Source organism: Schistocerca cancellata, chromosome 1 (assembly GCF_023864275.1).
Source record: "Schistocerca cancellata isolate TAMUIC-IGC-003103 chromosome 1, iqSchCanc2.1, whole genome shotgun sequence".
In the NCBI taxonomy this organism is placed as follows: domain Eukaryota; kingdom Metazoa; phylum Arthropoda; class Insecta; order Orthoptera; family Acrididae; genus Schistocerca; species Schistocerca cancellata.
This window is the reverse complement of record NC_064626.1, coordinates 1,145,253,714-1,145,277,490: the sequence shown is the minus strand read 5'-3', so window position 1 is coordinate 1,145,277,490 and position 23,777 is coordinate 1,145,253,714.

Sequence of the window (23,777 nt, the reverse complement as noted above, 5' to 3'; positions counted from 1 at the left end):
AAAAGATTTTGGCGAAAGAAGAAGAATAGGAAGCTTTCAGACAAAGCTAACAAGTTCAAACGCGCTGTTCACCTGCGCATCACGAAAAATGGAAAAAAGGAAGGAACCGCTGATTCGATGAAGCAATCACGAGGTCACAGTGGCAGGTTTACCATCTAATGGTTTTCGGGGACAAAAAAACAATCCAAGACAAAAAAGGACGTACTACGAAGGAATTACCGAAATGGGATGGAAATCGGTAGATGTGGTGTATACATTACAGACAAACAAATTATTGCAATGTCATAAAAACCGGATGGTTTGTTCAGGAGAAAGAGCCTCAGAAACATGAAAGTAACTCACTCGTCCGCCTCTGTCCCTCGTGTAAGCAGTTAATCAGCTTGACACTGACTGACCTAAGTAATATCGTGGCCAAATCCGGCGCTATTGGCGCGTTAGATCGTCAAAGTCCTGAGATGGTTCGAGGACACTCCCCACAATGCTCCGAACGTTCTCAGGTGGGGAGAGATGCGGTGAGCTTCCTGGCCATTGTAGGTAAGCACGGAGAACAGTAGGAGAAACTATTGCAACGTGAGGGTGCTTGCCTTGAAGGGCCTTGGTTTCCTGCCCTTTGGTTGTCATCTGTGTCATACTTACAGCATAGAGGTACGTCGACGATATTCTACGCCCCGTTTTGTTGCTCTTCATGGGAAGCCTTCTTAGGCTGACATTTCAGCCCGCACACAGAGACACTTTGGAGGTGCTTCTCAGACACCACGGAGTGTCCCAGGAGGAATGGTAAATATCAGGGGTATCAAAGGATAATCATTCGAAGCAAAGAAGTCTAGTAAACGTATACCTTAAGAACTATGAGCACTTACCCAGTAGAAGTGTTTCACTGTAGCTAAAGTGAACTAGTATTCGTAGATCTTAAGATATGCACTTTAGGTCCCATTGTTACTGGACATTTTTCTCTTTTTTTGGTCCACATTGCCACCTCTCAAAATATAGAAAGCAAAGAGCTTGCAGCATAACAGCATAAGAGATTTGTTTCACAGTATCTACGATGAAGTAGTATTCATAGTTTTTAGAGTATGCGTTTAAAACCAGAGCGTTAACAGAAGTTGTGAACGATACACGTTTACAAAGTACTACAGTGCTATACAGGAAGTCCAGACGGACAGTTTCATATGGGACACTTGTGGTCTTTCAAGTCGAGAAACCGGCCTTAGCTTAGTCGGTTACGATTAGACTTTTATTATTTCGTTAACAATTTAACAATAGTCACTTTTTAACTTTCCCTTTAGTAAAATGAAAGAAAAAACTACTTTTCTGATCGTAATGAAAAAACTGATTATGTTTACAATTCGATCTCAACATATCCCCTACAAGCACAGCAGTCTCGCCGAAAGAGTGCCAGAGAAGCAAGCTAATTAATTGTTAAATTTACTGTTCGCAATCCGCAAAATTTTGAGGTAAAGTTTATGCAAACGACAATTTTACTAATTTTATTCAAGGATGATTTTGGTGACAAAAAGAAATGATCTCCAGATTGTTAAGACTGACTGACAGCCGGTGACGTAAGAGGTTCACAGGATACTCGAAACGCCGCTGGGGATGTTGTGTTACAGACTGGATGGCTTTTCTTGACACGTTTGAGGCTATTTCCCGACTTGACAGCTCATAGCCGTCCTAACTGTTCGTCTCTACTTCCCTCAACACTGTGGTACGCTCTAAACAGTTATCCTTATCCTCACAGCAGTCATTATCTGTGTAGTGCCCTCTGTTGAAAGCTGGGTGCCAGTTCTGGATCAGAGTCGAGGAGAGTTAAAAAACAAATTTTTGATCATACAAAATATCGAGTGCAGTGCTCGTTCTTTTCTCTAAATTCTTAATGTTACTGGTGATTGAATTTGGTCACTGTGCACGATGATAACGCTGTCACAGTGAGAACAACACCCATAGTTACGCACCAGGTTACATTTATTACTGTTGGGTCGCCTAACCGTCCACAAGTTGTAGGGCAGTATAAAAAATCTTGGAATCTAAGTAAAGACCCAATTGACAGATATTTATTTCCTCTAATGAGAGACAATAGTCACTCCGTCTTCAGGCCACGAGTGGCCTACCGGGACCATCCGACCGCCGTGTCATCCTCAGAGGAGGATGGGGATAGGAGGGGCGTGGGGTCAGCACACCACTCTCCCGGACGTTATACGAGGTTCATTCAAGTTCTAAGGCCTCAGATTTTTTTTCTAATTAACTACTCACCCGAAATCGATGAAACTGGCGTTACTTCTCGACGTAATCGCCCTGCAGACGTACACATTTTTCACAACGCTGACGCCATGATTCCATGGCAGCGGCGAAGGCTTCTTTAGGAGTCTGTTTTGACCACTGGAAAATCGCTGAGGCAATAGCAGCACGGCTGGTGAATTTGCTGCCACGGAGAGTGTCTTTCATTGTCGGAAAAAGCCAAAAGTCACTAGGAGCCAGGTCAGGTGAGTAGGGAGCATGAGGAATCACTTCAAAGTTGTTATCACGAATAAACTGTTGCGTAACGTTAGCTCGATGTGCAGGTGCGTTGTCTTGGTGAAACAGCACACATGCAGCCCTTCCCGGACGGTTTTGTTGCAGTGTTCATCAAAACATTTTCGTAGGATGCACCTGTTACCGTAGTGCCCTTTGGAACGCAATGGGTAAGGATTACGCCCTCGCTGTCCCAGAACATGGACACCTTCATTTTTTCAGCACTGGCGGTTAGCCGAAATTTTTTTGGTGGCGATGAATCTGTGTGCTTCCATTGAGCTGACTGGCGCTTTGTTTCTGGATTGAAAAATGGCATCCACGTCTTATCCATTGTCACAACCGACGAAAAGAAATTCCCATTCATGCTGTCGTTGCGTGTCAACATTGCTTGGCAACATGCCACATGGGCAGCCATGTGGTCGTCCGTCAGTATTTGTGGCACCCACCTGGATGACACTTTTCACATTTTCAGGTCGTCATGCAGGATTGTGTGCACAGAACCCACAGAAATGCCAACTCTGGAGGCGATCTGTTCAACAGTCATTCGGCGATCCTCAATAACAATTCTCTCCACTTTCTCGATCTTGTCGTCAGGTCGGCTTGTGCGAGCCCGAGGTTGTTTCGCTTTGTTGTCACACGATGTTCTGTCTTCATTAAACTGTCGCACCCACTAACGCACTTTCGACACATCCATAACTCCATCACCACATGTCTCCTTCAACTGTCGATGAATTTCAATTGGTTTCACACCACGCAAATTCAGAAAACGAATGATTGCACGCTCTTCAAGTAAGGAAAACGTCGCCATTTTAAGTATTTAAAATAGTTCTCATTCTCGCCGCTGGCGGTAAAATTCCATCTGCCGTACGGTGCTGCCATCTCTGGGACGTATTGACAATGAACGTGGCCTCATTTTAAAACAATGCGCATGTTTCTATCTCTTTCCAGTCTGGAGAAAAAAATCGGAGGCCTTAGAACTTGAATGCACCTCGTAATGGTGTTCTTGACCGAATCCGCTACTATTCGGTCGAGTCGCTCCTCCATTGGCATGATGAGGCTGAGTGCACCCCGAAAGATGGCAACAGCGCAGGGCGGCCTGGATGCTCACCCATCCAAGTGCCGACCATGTCCGACAGTGCTTAATTTCGGTGATTTCACGGGAACCGGTGTATCCACTGGGGCAAGGCGACAGACAATAGTCACAAAACATATTAGGAATAACAAAGATCTATAAAACTGAAATAAAATCACAAAACGACGCTAGCACTGTGAGCAGATACCAAAAAGTGTGGAAGACTGTATGGAGTAAACTTAACTAGATTTGGTCATCCAGGCAGCTTGCGAAATCACAGTTCATGATACAACAAAATGTCCCAAACTGTAACGAAATGAAGCAACCCAATTTCCATGGCAAAGTAAGCAAGTAACAAGTCGTTCAGAATTTGGGTCATGCTACCGAAATACATTTCCCCAAACTGCGCAAACCGTGGTCCCATCGACACCAACTGGCGTGCTCGAGACAGTGGGCCGCAAGGTAGGTGTCGGTCGAACGACGACGAAACATCTCTCTCATAACTCTCCACTTAAAAAATAACCCCTGTATGGAAGGGATGATTCAACGCTGTTGGCAACGTGACAGATGAGCATGTTGCTTACATCATGAAAAAGCATGAGTATGCTGCAGAAATTTCCCACGCTTGGTGTAAAAACCCTACTTCAACAAATAGGAGGTTGGCACTGGGATGGAGCAGCGTCCCATCGATTGGTGGGCTTCTTCACGCCAAGCATTACGTCAGGGCGACTCAGTTTCATTGGGTACACCTAACTTTGGTGTGAAAGGATTCCTCTTTTCCACACTGGTCGGTGTCTCGATGTCTCGTTGTCTGATGTCTGAACAGAATAGGAAAAAATGTCATGCTCAGTTATTGTCTGGGGACGACAGTGGTGGCAAGGTGCCTTCCTCTCAGAGCTGGCACGATCCATACTTTCCGTGAAAACTGTCCAACTCCTTCCTAATGAGAGTCACTGACCGCCTATTACCAACAAGGAGGAGTGGAAAGTTCCGTTGAAAACAGTATTGTCTGCACAGCATCATCTGTTGCAGATTTACGATAATCTGCTGGTCAGATCGAGACGAGTGACCTATACTCTATGCCAGGGCGGCCAAGATTTCGGATTGTGGATCGTGTCCAGGCACGAATACTGAAGCGCTCAGCCTCGCTGCACATTTCCCCCACTGCCACGCCATGCTGCTTGCGCACAAGGAGGAGGGAAGACTGCGGACGCGCTCTATTTAAATGGCAGTGCAGATTTCACATTTGTCAAAGAGACAGATCACAAACATAACATACGTTCAGTATTATTTAATTACTTTTGGCATCCTGAAAACGTAATATAATTTTTATCTGGTACAAACTGTCAGCGTACGGACAGCCGCAAATAATTTCACAGATTTTCGCATTCAAGTTGTCACGTAATCGTGACTTATTTAGTTTCATAATCGAATAAAGGTCCTTCATACAATTTTGCGACATACTTATGGCGACATGGAAACACTAGTTCAGGAAAGCAATGTAGACGCTCTGGACAGTTTAAACGTAAACACATTTGTCCTCAGAACTGGAATTATCTCCCAGGTCAATCGATTACGTCTGCTCATGCAAAGGGGCCCTTACAAATGAAATTGCAAACGGTCTCGAAAGAAGCTCAAAAACAGATGTAAGATTGACAGCGTTGCAAAACCTTTATAAAACTATTCTTGTATTTATTTCAAGGTCACAATGAATTCTTCAGACTTCACGGTTTCTTTAATGCTAGTGAGGTTAGGGAACAGGACAATTTTTGTCAAAATGTTTCCCTTCTACAACGGCATTTCCTTTTTAAATGCATCCCCCATCAAATCAGAAGGAAGTCACGTTGCATTACTGGGGGCAGTGTGCAGTCACATCCACTTAAAATAGATAGTCTCCAATCCATTTCAGATCCCTTAGTTGCAGTCTGTAAGAAGGTGTCAGCGTCACTTCATTCGCCACAGAAATATAAGAAAGTGTACCGCGCGGGATTAGCCGAGCGGTCTGAGGCGCTGCAGTCATGGACTGTGCGGCTGGTCCCGGGTGAGGTTCGAATCCTCCCTTGGGCATGGGTGTATGTCATTGTCCTTGGGATAATTTAGATTAAGTAGTGTGTAAGCTTAGCGACTGATGACCTTAGCAGTTAAGTCCCATAAGATCTCACGCACATTTGAACATTTTTTTATAAGAAAGTGTTTCCTTTCGTGCTTAAAAAGAAGCTTGTAGAGTCACTTATACTGGAATATGGTGGGGCTGTTCTCCAAGCAATTTCATATGAAAGCTCACGCAGCTTGGAAATATCGATGAATGCTTCTGCACGATACATTTCTCTTCTTCGACCATATCACTCCTGCCTACAAACAATTACAATGACTACATGCCAATAAGCGTAGAGATTGTCGTACCCTATTCTAGCTCTATCTTCTTCTCACTCACTGCACTCCCTCTTATTTATCGTCAATTTTTACGCTACTATCTGAACAGGACAGCAGAAACACCTGCTCTCAACACAGTTAAATCCTCTCTGTACCATCACATTACACTGTCATATTCTTTAAATCATTCTCCGTTTAAGAAACCCGACTTGGAACAAACTTTCACTCAATATAGAGAAACCAAATCCCTTCCATGCTTCAAAAGACAGCTAATGGCCCACCTTCTATCACAATAGCCATCTGTCACGTACTCAGATCTGCCCTCTTGTCAGCAGAGTTCTCCATTTGTATTTTATTGTTTCCTTTCTTCTACTGGCACTGTCATTTCAATCTTCTCCTTTATCTATATTCTTTTCACTCCTAATAACTCTAATCACAGACTCAAATGTGCTACATTAATCTATATGATTCCTTATGCCATTCACTATTATTATCATCATCATTATTATTGGCTCTGGGCACTATGGGATTTAACTTCTGAGGTCATCAGTCCCCTAGAACTTAGAACTACTTAAACCTAGCTAACCTAAGGACATCACACACATCCACGCTCCCAGGCAGATATTCGAACCTGCGAACGTAGCAGTCACGCGGTTCTAGACTGAAGCGCCTAGAACCGCACGGCCACATCGGCCGGCCATTATTATTATTGTTACTATTATTATTATTATTAGTGTCATCTATTACTATTATTGCTCTTATCATTGTTAATATTGTTATGATTATTATTACTGTGAACTTTTGTGTGAAATCTTTGGTAAACGCTGTTCCTGGTCAGATATAAGAGAGGGTCTTAAGGCTGTAACATGGTCAGGATAAATAATCAATAAAAAAGGAAATAAATAAATAATTTTCGTTCCTGCATTCCTTTTTCCGTCATGAATTCAAAAATTGCGAATTTTAAATCGAAAAATAGTTCCACACTTGACCTTTGATGTAACCAACGTACTTCATACTAAAATATGTCTCCACAGCCTTTGTTCAGTGAAAACTGTAACACTTGCCACTGGAATAACGTGTGCGACTTCAGAAAATTTACCGTTCGTGCCACCAACGTCTTCACATGCCCCATGCCTGCAAATTTAGCACAAAGTGTTCCTTGGCGTACAGAACAATGAATCCCGTCTGTCGATCGTTGCAGTTTCTTCGCTCTTTCATTGCCAATAAATCTTTAAATTCCTTCTGCTTAACACTGTAATGACATTTCATAGCAAATATGCAGTACCCGTCTTTTACGCGAATTGAGAATTCTCATCCCTCACTTCTGTCACTCCCATTCTCTTTAAAGGCTTCGATAGATCGCTAGAATGCTTCTTTTTGTGGGGACAGCCAGACCTTTGAATGTCCCTCATACTACGAACAAATAGTGAACAGTAATCAGTGCTGGCATCACGATACTGCCAAATGAGAGAGTCGTGCCGTCCGACAAATGCCTCAGCGCAATGCTAAATGAAATTTCACGCTGTTCCAGCAACTTCCGAGAAGAGCCGAACAAAGCCGAACGGCACGCCGGACCTTGCCCTGCTTGCGACGCGCACACGCTGTACGCGTCAAGTTTCGCACCCCGTGGCCGGCCCTGCTCTGTACTTACATATACTGCATAATAAGTCGGAACGACGGAAAGCTTGTTCCAACAAAAAAAAAAAAAAAAAAAAAAAAATTCGATAAGTTCTTGAAACGTTTACTTCAAAATTTTACACGTCACTCTAATATTCAGAAGGACAAGGGCTATATACTTTCAAAATATGTAATACACAAATATAATTCTGTTATATACAAAGGGGGAACGTTCTTAGCAAAAATCTCAAATTTCTTGATTGATTTACCTCCGATTCTTATACATTACTCTAATAAACATGCGGAGGAAAACAGGCTATAAATAGTCTAATACACTAGTAGCCATTAAAATTGCCACACCACGAAGATGACGTGCTACAGACACGCAATTTAACCGACAGAAAGAACATGCAGTGATATGCAAATGATTGGCTTTTCAGCGCATTCACACAAAGCTGGCGCCGGTGGCGACACCTACAACGTGCTGACATGAGGAAAGCGTCCAGCCTATTTCTCATACACAAACAGCAGTTGATCGGCGTTGCCTGGTGAAACGTTGTTGTGATGCCTCGTGTAAAGAGGAGAAATGCGTACCATCACGTCTCCGACACTGATAAAGGTCGGATTGTAGCCTATCGCGATGGCGGGTTATCGTATCGCGACATTGCTGCTCGCGTTGGTCGAGATCCAATGACTGTTAGCAGAATATGGAATCGGTGGGTTCAGGAGGGTAATACGGAACGCCGTGCCGGATCCCAACGGCCTCGTATCACTAGCAGTCGAGATGACAGGCATCTTATCCGCATGGCTGTAACGGATCGTGCAGCCACGTCTCGATCCCTGAATCAACAGGTGGGGACGTTTGGAAGACAACACCCATCTACACGAACAGTTCGAAGACGTTTGCAGCAGCATGGTCTATCAGCTCGGAGACCACGGCTGCGGTTACCCTTGACGCTGCATCACAGACAGAAGCGCCTGCGATGGTGTACTCAACGACGAACGTGGGTGCACGATTGGCAAAACGTCATTATTTCGGATGAATCCAGGTCCTGTTTAGAGCATCATGATGGTTGCATCCATGTTTGGCGACATCGCGGTGAACGCATATTGGAAGCGTGTATTCGTCATCGCCATACTGGCGTATCACCCGGCGTGATGGTATGATGTGGCACTGGTTACACGTCTCGGTCACTTCTTGTTCACATTGACGGCCAGATCTCTCACCAATTGAAAACGTTTGGTAAATGGTGCCGAACAACTGGCTCATCACAATATGCCAGTCACTACTCTCGATGAACTGTGGTATCGTGTTGAAGCTGCATGGGCAGCTGTGCCTGTACACGCCATCCAAGCTGGTACTGATTTCTCAGGATCTATGCACCCATATTGGGTGAAAATGTAATCACATGTCAGTTCTAGTATATTTGTCCAATGAATACTCGTTTATCATCTGCATTTCTTCTTGGTGTATCAATTTTAATGGCCAGTAGTCTACTTCCAAAATACGTAATATAGAAATATAATTGTGTAATATACAAAGTGGGAACGTTCTTAGCAAAAATCTCAGAAGTTATTGGTTGCTTTACTTCAGTTTCTTTTACAATACTTTAATAAACATTCGGAGGGAGACAGGGCATATTTACTTTAATATATGCAATTAGCAAACTGCGACATTGTTCACGACGTTTAAATTTATTACTTCTTTTCTACTAAATCTATAAATAACACATTTCGCAGAGAGTATCTACATACGCCACTGAATGTACCTACAAAATTGTATCACTGTATGACATATAGGTCAGGAGATATGACGTCATTAACACTTAGATGCATGAAAAACTGCCACCACATGCATGACGTTTAAAATTATTACTTCTTTGCTACAAACTTTATTCGCAGCTTTTGTCAGGGAAAGTGTCCACATATGTCACTCAATGTAATTACACAATATATCTTTGTACGACGCATAGTTCAATAGATATGATGTCATAAACACTGACACTGAAATACGTGAAAAAATATCGCATCATGCATGGAGTTTTAATAAATTTTTCTTCACTATAAAGACTCTCCTACAGTCGAGTGAGCTTAAGGAAATACCTGACACCGAGCGAGGTGCTGCAGTGGTTAGCACACTGGACTCGCATTCGGGAGGACGACGGCTCAAACACGCGTCCGGCCATCCTGATTTACGTTTTACGTGATTTCCCAATATCACTTCAGGCAAATGCCGGGATGGTTCCTTTGAAAGGGCGCGACCGACTTCCTTCCCATGTTTCCCTAATTGATGGGACCAATGACCTCGTTGTTTGGTTCCCTCGCCTAAACCCACCAACCAACCAGATCCCTGACACCTGACACCGCTTTTGACAGCGTAAATGGTTTTAGGCGAAAACGACAGCCTTGTATAGAGCTATGAAGAGGCGTTCCCAAAGAGGCAAAATCGCGTTGTAGACACGCGAAGTACCTGCGTTCAGCGTACAGAAATTATCCAGGATCATGTGTCTTAATACGGATACTGTACTTATACGTTTGTATATCGTGCACATTTCTTTGTAAGACTGTTACACAGCTTCTAACGTCTTTTTACGAATACACGTAAATGAAACTTTTTCAGTACATAACTACACAGTGTTCACTCTTTATTTTCGTTTCTAATAGAAAATAACAAAATGAATCCCAGGGTAGTGCCGGGTTTGTCAGCTGGGAGAAAAGTTTTTAGTAAATATTTCGAAAAGTACTTGTCTGATTTACTTCAGATTTTTACTCGATATTCTAACAAACAGTGAGACGGATATAGGCTGCATATTCTTTAATAAACATATAACATTCAAAGATATTTCTGTAATATACACTGAAGAGCCAAAGCAATTGGTACATCTGCCTAATATCGTGTAGGGCCCCCGCGAGTACGCAGAAGTGCCGCAACACGATGTCCCATAAACTCGACTAATATCTGAAGTATTGCTGGAAGGAACTCACACGATGAATGCTGCAGGGCTGTCCATAAATCGATAAGAGTACGAGGGGATGTAGATGTCTTCTGAACAGCACTTTGCAAGGCATTCCAGGTATGCTCAATAATGTTCATGTCTGGGCAGTCTGGGGACCAGTGAAATTATTTAAACTCAGAAGTGTGTTCCTGGAGCTAGTCTGTAGCAATTCTGGACGTGTGGGGAGTCGCATTGTCCTGCTGGAATTGCCCAAGTCCGTCGGAGTGCACAATGGACATGGCTGGATGCAGGTGACCAGACAGGACGCTTACGTACGTGCTATATGTGAAAGTCGTATGTAGATGTATCAGGGGTCCCAACTGCACACGCCCCACACCATTACATAGCCTCCACCAGGTTGTACAGTCCCCTGCTGACATGCAGGGTCCATGGATTCATGAGGTTGTCTCCATACCCGTACACGTCCATCCACTCGATACAATTTCTGAGCAAGCATGTTTCCAGTCATCAACAGTCCGATGTCGGCGTTGATGAAGCCATTCGAGGCGTAAAGCTTTGTGTCGTGCTGTCATCAAGGGTACGCGAGTGGGCTTTCGGTCCCGAAAGTCCATATCGATGGGTTGAATGGTTCGCACGCTGACACTTGTTGATGGCCCAGCATTGAAATCTGCAGCAACCTGCGGAAGGGTTGCACTTCTATCACGCAGAACGATTCTCTTCAGTCGTTGTTCGTTCCGTTGCTGCAGGATCTTTTTCCGGGTGCAGCGATGTCGGGGATTCGTTGTTTTACCGGATTCCTGGTATTCATGAAACACTCGTGAAATGGCAGGAAATGAACAGGAAACTCCCCACTTCATCGCTACTTCGGAGTCCCATCGCTCGTGCGCCGACTGTAACACCACGATCAAACTCTCTTAATCTTGATAACCTGCCATTGCAGCAGCAGTAACCGATCTAGTTACTGCGCCAGACACTTGTAGTCTTATTTAAGCGTTGCCAACTGGAACGTGGCATTCTGCCCGTTTACATATCTCTGTATTCGAATATGCATGCCTGTTGCAATTTCTTTGGCGCTTCGTTGTACATATGGGAAACATTGTTAACAAAAATCTGGAAAAATTATGTGTGATTCACTTCAAAGTTTTACGCGATACTCTAGTAAACATTCGGAGGAAGATAAGATTATATATATATATATATATATATATATATATATATATATATATATATACTCCATAGTTTTACACAATACTTTGATAAATATCCAATCGTACGTAGGCTACGTATTTTTTTAACATCTGTGATACAAAAATTATTCATGTAATATATAAAGGTGAAACATTGTTAGGAAATATATTTCTTAAGCAATGTACTTCAAATTTTGACGCGGTACAGTATGCACTTATCAAAAGAAACTGACGCCGACGTTATTCATTCACGACGCACTACAGCTCCTCTGCCAAGGACCCGTCCCTCGAGCGGACAAGGCAGCACAGAGGCCCTCGCCGCCATACTGGGCGGCCGTTTCGATCTCTGGGCCTCCCCCCGCCCCCCCCCCCCCCCCGAACACGGTGGCCTTTCCCCCGGGCCATCCCCCCCGTTGTGACCTACAAGCCGAGGGCAGTCCCCGCTTGTTGCGTGACCCACCTGACGGAGCGTTCCCTGCACGGACCTGACTATGAAGGAGGGCGCTCTAGCACGCTTTGCACAAATCAGCAGCGTTTTCTTGCCTGTTAAGGAGGAAAGGATAAACAACATTAATCTTCCAAACAAAGATACTGTGTGCTTCCCATAGGGAAGTATCATTTTAGAATTTTTACACAGCGTGAATCCGTCTTTCACTGAGAAATTTCGGCCTCTGTTCAGGTACTCCTTGTGAGTAGTGAGGTAGAACCATCGCCCAGTCAGGTTAATGTCTCATGCACCTAAGTTTCTGACAAGAATAATGTGCAGAAGAGTGGAAACGAAAATTAAACATCTGTGCGATAATGATCATTTTGACCTTAGGAGAGGTGAAAGCACTGGAGAGGCAGTCCTTTTCTATGCGCTTGATAATAGGGGAAATGTTAAGAAAAGTCGTGATGCCTTGATATGATTTGTTGTCCTAGAAAAAGTGGTTGGCAATGTAAAATCGTGCAAGATGTTCGAAATGCTGCAAAAAATATTATGTTGGTGCACAAATTCGTAGCGTTCTTGACTTGCAAGTTGTTGTTCCGGTTGCTGAGGATTTATTTATCGACTGCCATTTCTTATTTATAGTTCACTGTTGCTATCTGAGTTTATATATTGTCACATTGTCAATTGGAGATAGTGAGTGGAGCTGTGGGTGCTAGAAAACGGAGTGCCAAGTGGAGAAATTGGAAGGTTTCCGACAAATTCTTCTCTCTGAGATCTGAAGAGAAGTGACCGCAGCAGACGCAGCCAGAAACGTTGTCGTGTCCCGGCACAGCCTCACTATACCAGAATGAAGTAAGTGTGAACTGCATAGCGCAATCAGGACGTCAACGACAGTAGGTTAGTTATAAATTGCTGTCAACGTTTATATTGGAAATGAGAGGGAGAGAATCTCCTTGATTTGAAGCAAATAAGTTTCCTGAAAATAGGTTACAGAATTGCTATAGGCAGAAAAAGATTGGTTAGTTTCTATCAAGTTTATTCTCACATACACTTATGTGAGGTGTTGGACTTTAAACCCCTTAATAAGATTCAGTCTATTTATTTGGACTTGCTACTTCAAAGCTAATTGCCGGTACATATAAGAAACAAGTACAAAGCAATCACTTGTTCTCGGTTGGCACTGAAATCACTCTAAGTAATTGAGACAAAGACTGACAGCCTCTGTTCAACACTATTCCAATGAAACTCTAAAAATCGTACTTGACCTGCAGTTCCCGAGTGTTCACCAGAGCCGGCCAGAGTGGTCGCGCGGTTCTAGGCGCCACAGTCTGGAACCGAGCGACCGCTACGGTCGCAGGTTCGAATCCTGCCGCAGGCATGGATGTGTGTGATGTCCTTAGGTTAGTTAGGTTTAATTAGTTCTAAATTCTAGGCGACTGTTGACCTGAGAAGTTACGTCGCATAGTGCTCAGAGCCATTTGAACCATTTGTCGACCAGGATCTATCACAATCTTCTCGTAGTTGAAGTCTTTATCGGCTGTATCGGCTGCTATGGGCGTACTCGGCCTCGCTGGCGTCTCACTGCGGAATATCCAAACTGCCGGCACTAGTTAATTTGTTTCACATGACCATTTCATTTCTAAGTGATCGGATTGCACAAGAATGCCTATGGTTCCACACGACACTCTCGTTTCTAATTGGTCGGCTTGCGCAAGAATGCCTTCGGTTCCACACGACACTTTCATTTCAAGCTGCACGAAACTTCATTTGGTTTCACATGAGTCTTTTCCACACGTGACTGACACTCTCTCTTGCTGTGTTATCGCCCTGGTGTTTGCGTCTTCCATTGCGCAAGGCCGGCCGGAGTGGCCGTGCGGTTCTAGGCGCTACAGTCTGGAACCGAGCGACTGCTACGGTCGCAGGTTCGAATCCTGCCTCGGGCATGGATGTGTGTGATGTCCTTAAGTTAGTTAGGTTTAATTAGTTCTAACTTCTAGGTGACTGACGACCTCAGAAGTTAAGTCGCATAGTGCTCAGAGCCCCCCCCCCCCCCATTGCGCAAGTTTGATCCATGCTGCTTCCTCTGGCAGAAGTCAAACACTAAGTTATTTGATCAATAAGCCATACTTGACAGCCTCCGCCACTTATCTTGTCCCTATGTCCTGGTGGACTATTTCTTAATGTCAGCTGACTGTTTACCTATGGAGCCTGGACTCTTATTATGGACACAAAAGCAAGAATAAAAATTAAAATTTTCTACGGTCACAACAACGTTTGCACCGTGTGTGGGGATAATGCCATTGGACAGAGCACGAAAAAAAAAATGGTTTTCGCATTTTAAGGAGGATCGTTTTGGCGTTAATGACTCCACATTTAGGAAGAACATCGGGACTTGATGATGGCCGTTTAAACGCATTACCCACAATGATCCACGTCAGTGTACTCGAGAATTGGCAGATGTGATGAACTGTGATCATTCCACCATAGTGCGACATTTGCATGCAATGGGGAAGTTTCAAACATCGGGTGCATAGGTACCACATGCTGTAAGGCAAAATCACAAAAATCAGCGGGCGACCATTTGTACAACACTGTTTCCTAGTCATCAACTGGTTCGTGAACTGCACCAACTATTCCAATCCTGTATCGTTAGTGGTGACCAGAAATGGTAGCTTCATGCTAACATGAAGGAAACAAAGAAATGGTTGAGCCCAAACAAACAGAGACTTGCGCGCATCCACAAAAGATAATGTTGTGCATCTGGTGGAACAGTGACTACCAGTGTGGTGTACTACAAATTGTTTGCTTGGGGTGCAACCATCGCCACTGACGTTTATGGTCAACAACTGCGACGTCTTGCAGACTCAATCAAAGATAAACGACCGGGAAGACTGGGTGATGAGATGGCACTCCACGATAGCGCCCGCCCGCATTTTGCTAGACTGACAAAAAAATTGTTCAAATAGCTCTGAGCACTATGAGACTTAACATCTGAGGTCGTCAGTCCCCTAGAACTTAGAACTACTTAAACCTAACTAACCTAAGGACATCACACACATTCATGCCCGAGGCAGGATTCGAACCTGCGACCGTAGTGGTCGCGCGGTTCCCGACTGAAGTGCCTAGAGCCGCTCGGCCACAACGGCCGGCGCTAGAGTGACAAAAAACACTATACCGCACATGGTTTGGGAAGTCATTCCACACCCACCACATTCACCTGATCTTGCACACTCGTATTTTAACCTTTTCCGCTGTCTATCGCACAACCTTCAACGAATTTCCTTTCCGGCGAAAATGCGCTCCAGACACTGCTCGGCGAGTTCTTCGCCTTAAAAGCACCTGATTTCTACAGTCGCGGAATCAAAAAGTTACCACAGCTTTGGCAGACTGTTGTAAATGGTAGAGGACAATATATTATTGATGACTGAAGTCTCTGTCATGCGTATCCGTTGTGTTTATTAAACTAACGGAAAATCGCTAAGAAGTTATGCACCAAGCTAATAGAAGTAAGTTATAGGGAAAGATCGATGATATAAAACATACGACTGTAAAAGAGCCAAGAGGGAACAAGAAGAAAGGAAGCACAGGAACGAAGAGCTCGGACAAAAAATTATGCAGACCTTCATCTCTTAGTCCTTTCTCTTTACAACAGCTCAGTCGTTTGGAATCGTGCAGAAAATTACTTTCGAAAGGGAAATATGCCTATCAAGATACACCAGCATATTAATTATGTATGCACTCGGTACGTGATTGTGATCGTTTGGTTCATAATCTCGTCTACAGTTTGAATCTGTGCTTCGATTTTGTATTCCTACCCTCTTTCTTACTAAGGGCCGGACGAATTGGTCTTTGGAATCTCTCCAAATGAGAGTCTCATCTTCACAATGCCCACACCGGTCCACACCTTCTTTCGTTTTCGTATTGGAATTATTAAATCCTCCGTGAGTCCTGAGGGTATATACTCTCTCATACGACGCGCATATCAATTGGAACAGTGTGGGTAATATTCTCAACGACGTTGACAATTCTGAAGGAATGATGTCCAATCTACTTACCTTGTGTGGATTCCAGTCTCTCTGTGTGATCTGTCAGATTCGTATGTGCAGTTACATCTCCAAATCTAATTTTCATCCATTATATCATCCCTTTCCACAATGAAGAGTTTTTCACATCATGAGCGAACTCAACGACTGTACTTACGAGAACACGCCAAGTGCCATAACATGAATGCCCAGAAATTTCGTTCAGCGGAAGAGAAGCCGAAATAAGCGAACACGTGTCATACTTTTTCCGTAAATACACGACCGTTTTTTGAAAAAACCACGGACAAAGTTTTCGATGTATTTTCAAGGCACTTTACGTGCCTTTACCATGCGATATCCTCAGACGAAATGATAGCATGGTGGTTAGTGCCGCGGTTTTTTTTTATTTTGAACCCCATTTTCGAAACCCGATTATTACTTTTCATTTTGTTTTTCATTTATACACTCATTTATGTTCTTTATTACTGATTTCCAATGTACACTGATATAATGTTCTTAATCGTCTACTAATGGTATGTCAGATTAAAGAATTTTTAAAAATGAGAAAATTATTTGAAATTGTTTTCAGTGAAATTCGTGTAATGTATCTTAATTTATAACCAATTGCAAGGGCCAGTTACAGGAAAAGTGCTCTGTTACGCATGGCTTGCCGCGAAATTATAGTCAACGCACAAAATCTTCACCAGTGTTTAGCGACGTTTCTTTCCAGAGTGAGATTCTTACGAAGAAATGTCGCTGTGGCAAACATGCGTTCGCACGATGCTCATGGTGATAGGAAGATCTGTGTTTCGACCAGTATCATCTAAGGCAACGCACCAAATCTTCCTGAAGAGTAAACATGTCAATAAAATACGAGAATTAACATAAGATTTGGTATGAGGATGACATATCAGAATATGAGAATTTAAAAATATTGTAACCCCTCAATGTACCATACACATATTACGCAATGAATGTGTGACACTTACAGTGAAACCCAGTTGTAGTTTGCAATTAATATGACTCCCTTATATCTCCTAACGTGGTAAGAAACATTTCTGTAGTAGCGTTCTACGGACATGGGTATATATATATATATATATATATATATATATATATATATATATATATATATATATATAGTAATCGGGTTTCGCACACGGGGCGACCTAGCAACTGACCCACCATTTCGTCTGAGGGTGTCACCCGGTAAAAGGCACACAAAATACCTCGAAAATACAAACATCATAAAAAGTTTTGCGGCCGGCCGAAGTGGCGAGCGGTTCTAGGCGATACAGTCTGGAACCGCGCGACCACTACGGTCGCAGGTTCGAATCCTGCCTCGGGCATGGATGTGTGTGATGTCCTTAGGTTAGTTAGGTTTAAGTAGTTCTAAGTCCTAGGGGACTGATGACCTGAGAAGTTAAGTCCCATAGTGCTCAGAGCCATTTGAACCAAAAAGTTTTGCATCACCTCTGTTCCGAGAGTTCCGGAACCTGTACAGAAAATTGGAACAAATATCAACATAAACATCATTTCCACCCTTTTTATTGCTCATGAAAACCACAAATTACATGTTGTACCACCATACAGCGAGATCTTCAGACGTGGTGGTCCAGATTGCTGTGCACACCGGTACCTCTAATACCCAGTACCATTAATTCATGCCTGTATTCGTCGTTGCATACCCACAAGTTCATCATTGCACTGTTGGTCCAGGTTATCACACTCCTCAACGCCGATTCTGCATAGATCCCTTAGATTGGTTGGTGGGTCACGTCTTCCATAAACAGCCCTTTTCAGTCTATCACAGGCATGTTCAATAGGGTTTGAAACGTCCCCTTTGAACATTTATTCAAGACTGTGCTTAAACTGACACACAATATTTTTTTTAGCGCAACGCAATCTGACTTTCAGATATCCCTACAAAGGAATGGCCCTGACTGACATTAACCTGTACGTTTCACAAATCACTTACCTCACAAAAATCTTGGTTACTCGAGCTACTGCAATGCAGCGAGCGCCACTACTGCCAGCTAAATAAAAGATTCAAACTACAGAAGGCGCTAACTACTGATAGGCATAGTTAGCAATTGAAAGATGTTAATAGAGAACAAACAATGTATTTACCTTAATATTCATAATTGACATCCAGTGTTACAAATTTCAAAACTCCGCCATCTCTCTCCCCACATCCACCACTGCTGGCGGCTCACCTCCAACTGCGCAACGCTACGCGCTGTTGACATCCAGCTGCCGCTGTCCAACACTACAATGGCAGACAACAATGCAAACTAGCCACAGACTGCACACAGCACAGCCAGTGATTTTCATATAGAGCGCTACGTAACATTGCCAATAAGAAAACATAAACAGCCTACTTACATAAAGAAAACATAAACAGCCTACTTACATAGCCCCCATGCTCCCCACAAAAAATTTTACAAATTGTTTTGGGCAGTGGCCAATAATGATTTGATAAAATTTTTCATAATTACAATAACAAAGAAATCAAATGCACACACTTATTGATACAATGTTGGTCAAAAGCTAAAATTTTCTCACAGTCCATAAAGATAGTCCTGATCATTCATCATAATAGGAATTACAGTTTTTTTTTTTCATCAAAAGTCATAATATATACAGCAGTTCATGACATCCATTTTTACAAATTTCAAAACTCCGCCATCTCTCTCCTCACATCCACCACTGCTGGCGGCTCACCTCCAACTGCGCAACGCTACGCGCTGTTCACATCCAGCTGCCGCTGCCCAACACTACAGTGGCAGACAACAATGCAAACTAGCCACAGACTGCACACAGCACAGCCAGTGATTTTCATATAGAGCGCTACGTAACGTTGCCAATAAGAAAACATAAACAGCCTACTTACATAAAGAAAACATAAACAGCCTACTTACAGGTTCATGTCTGGAGAACATGCTGGCCACTCTAGTCGAGCGATGTCGTTATCCTGAAGGAAGTCATTGACAAAGATGTGGGCGATGGGAGCGCGAATTGTCGTGCATGAAGACGATTGCCTAGCAAGTACGCTGCCGATGTGATTGCACTATCCGTCGGACGATTTCATTCACACATCGTACAGCCATTACGGCGCCTTCCGTGACCACTAGTGGCTTACGTCGGCCCCGCATAATGCCACCCCAAAACGGCAGAAAACCTCCACCTTGCTGCACTCGCTGGACAGTGTGTCGAGACGTTCATCGTGACCGGGTTGCCTCCAAACACGTCTCCGACGATTTTCTGGTTGTTGGCATATGCGACACTCATCGGTGAAGACAAAACGATTCCAATCCTGAGCGGCCCATTCAGCATCTTGTTGGGCCCATCTGCAGAGCGCTGCATGGTGACGTGGTTGCAAAGATGCACCTCGCCATGGACGTCGGGAGTGAAGTTGCGCATCATGCAGCCTATTGCGCACAGTTTGAGTCGTAACAAGACGTCCTGTGGCTGCACGAAAAGCATTGTTCAATGTTGTGGCGTTGCTGTCAGGGTTCCTCCGAGACACAATCCGTAGTTAGTGGTCATCCACTGCAGTAGTAGTCATTGGGCGGCCTGAGCGAGGCATGCCATCGACAGTTCCTGTCTCTCTCCATGTCCGAACAACATCGCTTTGATGCACTCCGAGACGCCTGGACGCTTCCCTTGTTGAGAGCCCTTCCTGGCACAAAGTAACAATGCGGACGCGATCTAACCGCGGTACTGACCATCTATGCGTGGTTGAACTACAGACAACATGATCCGTGTATCTCCTTCCTAGTGCAATGACTGGAACTGATCGGCTGTCGGACCCCCTGCGTCTGATAGGCGCTGCTCATGATGGTTGTTTACATCTTTGGGCGGGTTAAGTGACATCTCTGAACAGTCAAATGGACTGTGTCTGTGATACAATATCCACAGTCAACGTCTGTCTTCAGGAGTTCTGGGAACCGGGCTGATGCAAAATTTTTTTTGCTGTGTGTAGTAGAAACAAAAATATGTACATATTCTAGGCCGCTGAATATTCCTTGTTAAGAATGAAGGCGATACGCTTACGGCACGAAAATTGTGTTTCATTCAGTTGCGATTAGACGGTTCCAAAGTAAAAACTATCGACATACTGTAACAGAATAAAATGAGTCTGTTCTTAACTGTAAAAACCGGAAAAATTGTATTTTTTTTAAAATTTGTAGCGCCATCTAGCACAAATGGAAAACAACGTTTTGAGTAAATCCTAGGAATGTTTTGCGTATAATCTAAATCTGCAATAAAAAATGTTTCTCACTTGAAAATAGTCTGGAACCGCAAGACCGCTACGGTCGCAGGTTCGAATCCTGCCTCGGGCATGGATGTTTGTGATGTCCTTAGGTTAGTTAGGTTTAACTAGTTCTAAGTTCTAGGGGACTAATGACCTCAGCAGTTGAGTCCCATAGTGCTCAGAGCCATTTGAACCATTTTGAACTTGAAAATAAAAAGTTGACCTCCTCGAAGAGGGGTAGGGTGGAGGTGGGGTTAGGAGTTATCAATTTTAGTATTGACAGATGTCCCCTTTGAAAATACTGACCTTTTGTCTGGAATACTTTTTTCGTACGATGGGTATTTTTCGAGGTTTTTTAGTTGTTCCAAGTTAAAACAAACCCGCTGTATAGGTATGCCTCAGGGCTACTTTCTACTGTGCCATGAATTTCTAAATGAGAAGTGGTGCAAAACTTTTGTTTATGTGTGTAGATGAAGTACCTAACGACCTACTAAACTCTCCTGACGTTGTGGGAGGAGGAAGTCGTCGAAAGCTTGAGCCTGAATAGAAATCTGACGTGGAAGAACTCCTTGAAGTATTTAGTCAAATTTGATGGATGCTTAATATCGTCTTCATGTATCTTCCCTGTCTTGACAATAAAGACGATCAGTGAACCACAACCAACTAACGACGGACGAGACTTGAGCTCCACCTCGATAACCGCTTTATCGCCGGCCAGGCACTGCGTATGACGGCAATTTGACGTAACCACACAGCCTGCGGAGCTGAACGCGGCAATCTAAAGCCAGCCCGGCGGACGCGGCGTTTGATGTCGCCGCCGACTGACGCCTGTCCGCAAATATTTACCAGCGCCGTCGGCCGCTGCGAGCGGCCTGGTGGCTCTTCAGGGACGGACAGACAGGCAGCTGCAAGTGTGTGGCGGTGCAGCACAGGTTAGACGCGTCAAACACATGCCAGCACCACGCTCCAAAATCACTCCAGGCAGTTTGCCGTGGGACAGCTGTAACACTACCGCAACTGCGGGGGCGTACAGAGCTTTCCTTTCCTATCGTTATTTGATTTTTTATTGGCTTCTAACAAACATACCTTCTAGCCAGCCTAAATTGTCCCTCGCATTACGTAGCGGGTTTCTATGACTATCCCTGCGTGACTTTGCCCCATAATGATTTTATCTGAAGAGCTACAACAAGTGAAACTTCCTGGCACATCAAAACTGTGTGCCAGACCGAGACTGGAACTCGGGACCATTGCCTTTCGCGGGCAAGTGCTCTACCAGGAGTGCTAGTACTGCAGGTTCGCAGAAAAGCTTATGTGAAGTTTGAAAGGTAGGAGACGAGGTACCGGCAGAATTGGAGCAGTGAGAACGGGTCGTGAGTCGTGCTTAGGTAGCTCAGTTGGTTACCTCAACACTGCGCATCACAAGTGGATCTCTGCCCACACCAATCTGACGGGCACGCTGATGGCTGAAGTAGTACCACATTCTCTGCACCCACCGGTTTCTTTAGGACACATTTCACCGGCACTCGCCCATATCATAGAGTTCTTGATTTACCTCAGCTACTTACGATCAGACCTTCCGACAACACGTATGCCCAGCACGAAAGACTATTATCGCCTTTACCAACAGCAGCAACCTATCAACACGGTTGCATACAGATATCCCGAAGTTGGGTGGGAAACGGTGTACAGACGCCTTTTGTACCTACGGCGATGCGTTCACTGCGGTACGCGGTTGTGCTACTCGTCAGAGGCTACATTCCATTCACCTGACGGACGACCACTTCTGTCCGACATGCTCAGTCATCGACTCGGTTGCACACCGCCTGACTTGTGCCGTGGGCAGCAAGTGCTCGCTACTGACGCAGCGCATGCTAGCATTACTCTTGCGGCGATTGCTGGAGTCTGTCTCCTCTGATGATATATTGCGCCCCGTCGACGTATACTTTCCACACACCAGGACGAAAGCCGTTAACTGCCGAAAAGCCGTGACCTTTAATTACGTATTTCGTGATGCTCACAAAGGCACACTCGACTTTTGGTCCCTACTGATGACGACATATGCAGCTTTGAGCCGCTACGACCCACTTTGCTAAATATTTAGGTTCATTATTTGCTGACCCTACTGTTCGCTGGGGCGTTCCAGGTGTGAGATGCTGAAACTCAAGAAGAGTCCTGGAGCATATTGATCCACTACGGACGAAACAGGGGGAACCCCTACCGACAGACGATAAGACGACTCTGGACGCTCGGCTACGGCAGTTGTAGGATCGTTTTTAATAAAACAAAAATATATCCATAAATACAAACAATAAAATAAAATTAACTTAAATTAAAAAATAAAAAATAAATAAATAAAACAACATAGTCAAACCCGCTAGATCCTCTCCTACGTTGCGTGGGTACGGCGACTGGATGACCAGGCCTCGGATGTCGACCCCTACCCTCATCTCAATGTTATTCATCCTACGTGGTCTACTCTGGAGAGAGGGTCGCTTGATCGCTATCCATCTTTATCATTCTTACCTGGACTTGCGACTGCCAATGGCCTTGCCGCAGCTTTAACATCGGTTCCCGTCAGATCACCAAAGTTAAGCGCTTTCGGGCATTTGGTTGGGTGACCATCCGGTCTGCCGAGCGCTGCTGCCAAGAGGGGTGCACTCAGCCCTTGTGAGGCAAACTGAGGAGCTACTTGATAGAGAAGTAGCGGCTGTGGTCTCGTAAACTGACATACCGCTTGCACAGCGATGTGCTGACCACACGCCCATCCGCGTCCAGTGGCCCCTGTGGGCTAAGGATGACACGGAGGCCGGTCGGTACCGTTGGGCCTTCAAGACCTCTTCAGGCGGAGTTTAGTTTTTTAGTTTATGGCTTCCGAATACTTTGCAGGAAGAATAGTATAAGATTGCCTTCAAAACCATACAGGATCCGTATTTATCCATCCTGAGACCAATCGAAGCTGTCTTGAACAACTGTTTGCCTACCCCATACTAGGTGTTCCCATGTTTTTGTCCACCCTCCGCATTAGGGGTTTTATGAATTTGTCCTAAAATGATTGGTAATGTATTCAAACTCGTGACTCACCAATTTTTTTGTTTTCGTTTCTATAGGTCCTGTTGACACCGTATATTGAGACTACTCTGCGTGGTATGAATATTATTATTGTCTTATTTGTAAAAAAATACCTTACGAAATATTTCTCTCATGCCTGTTCGTTATTTAATTTGAGCATCAGTCAGTTCCAATAACAAATAAATTTCGAAGGAATTTTTGTCCGAGAGAAAGGAAGAACTTCATTCTGCAATGTTTGGTTTCGGAAATCACATGACTATAGTTTCTTATATTGCAAAAAGGCG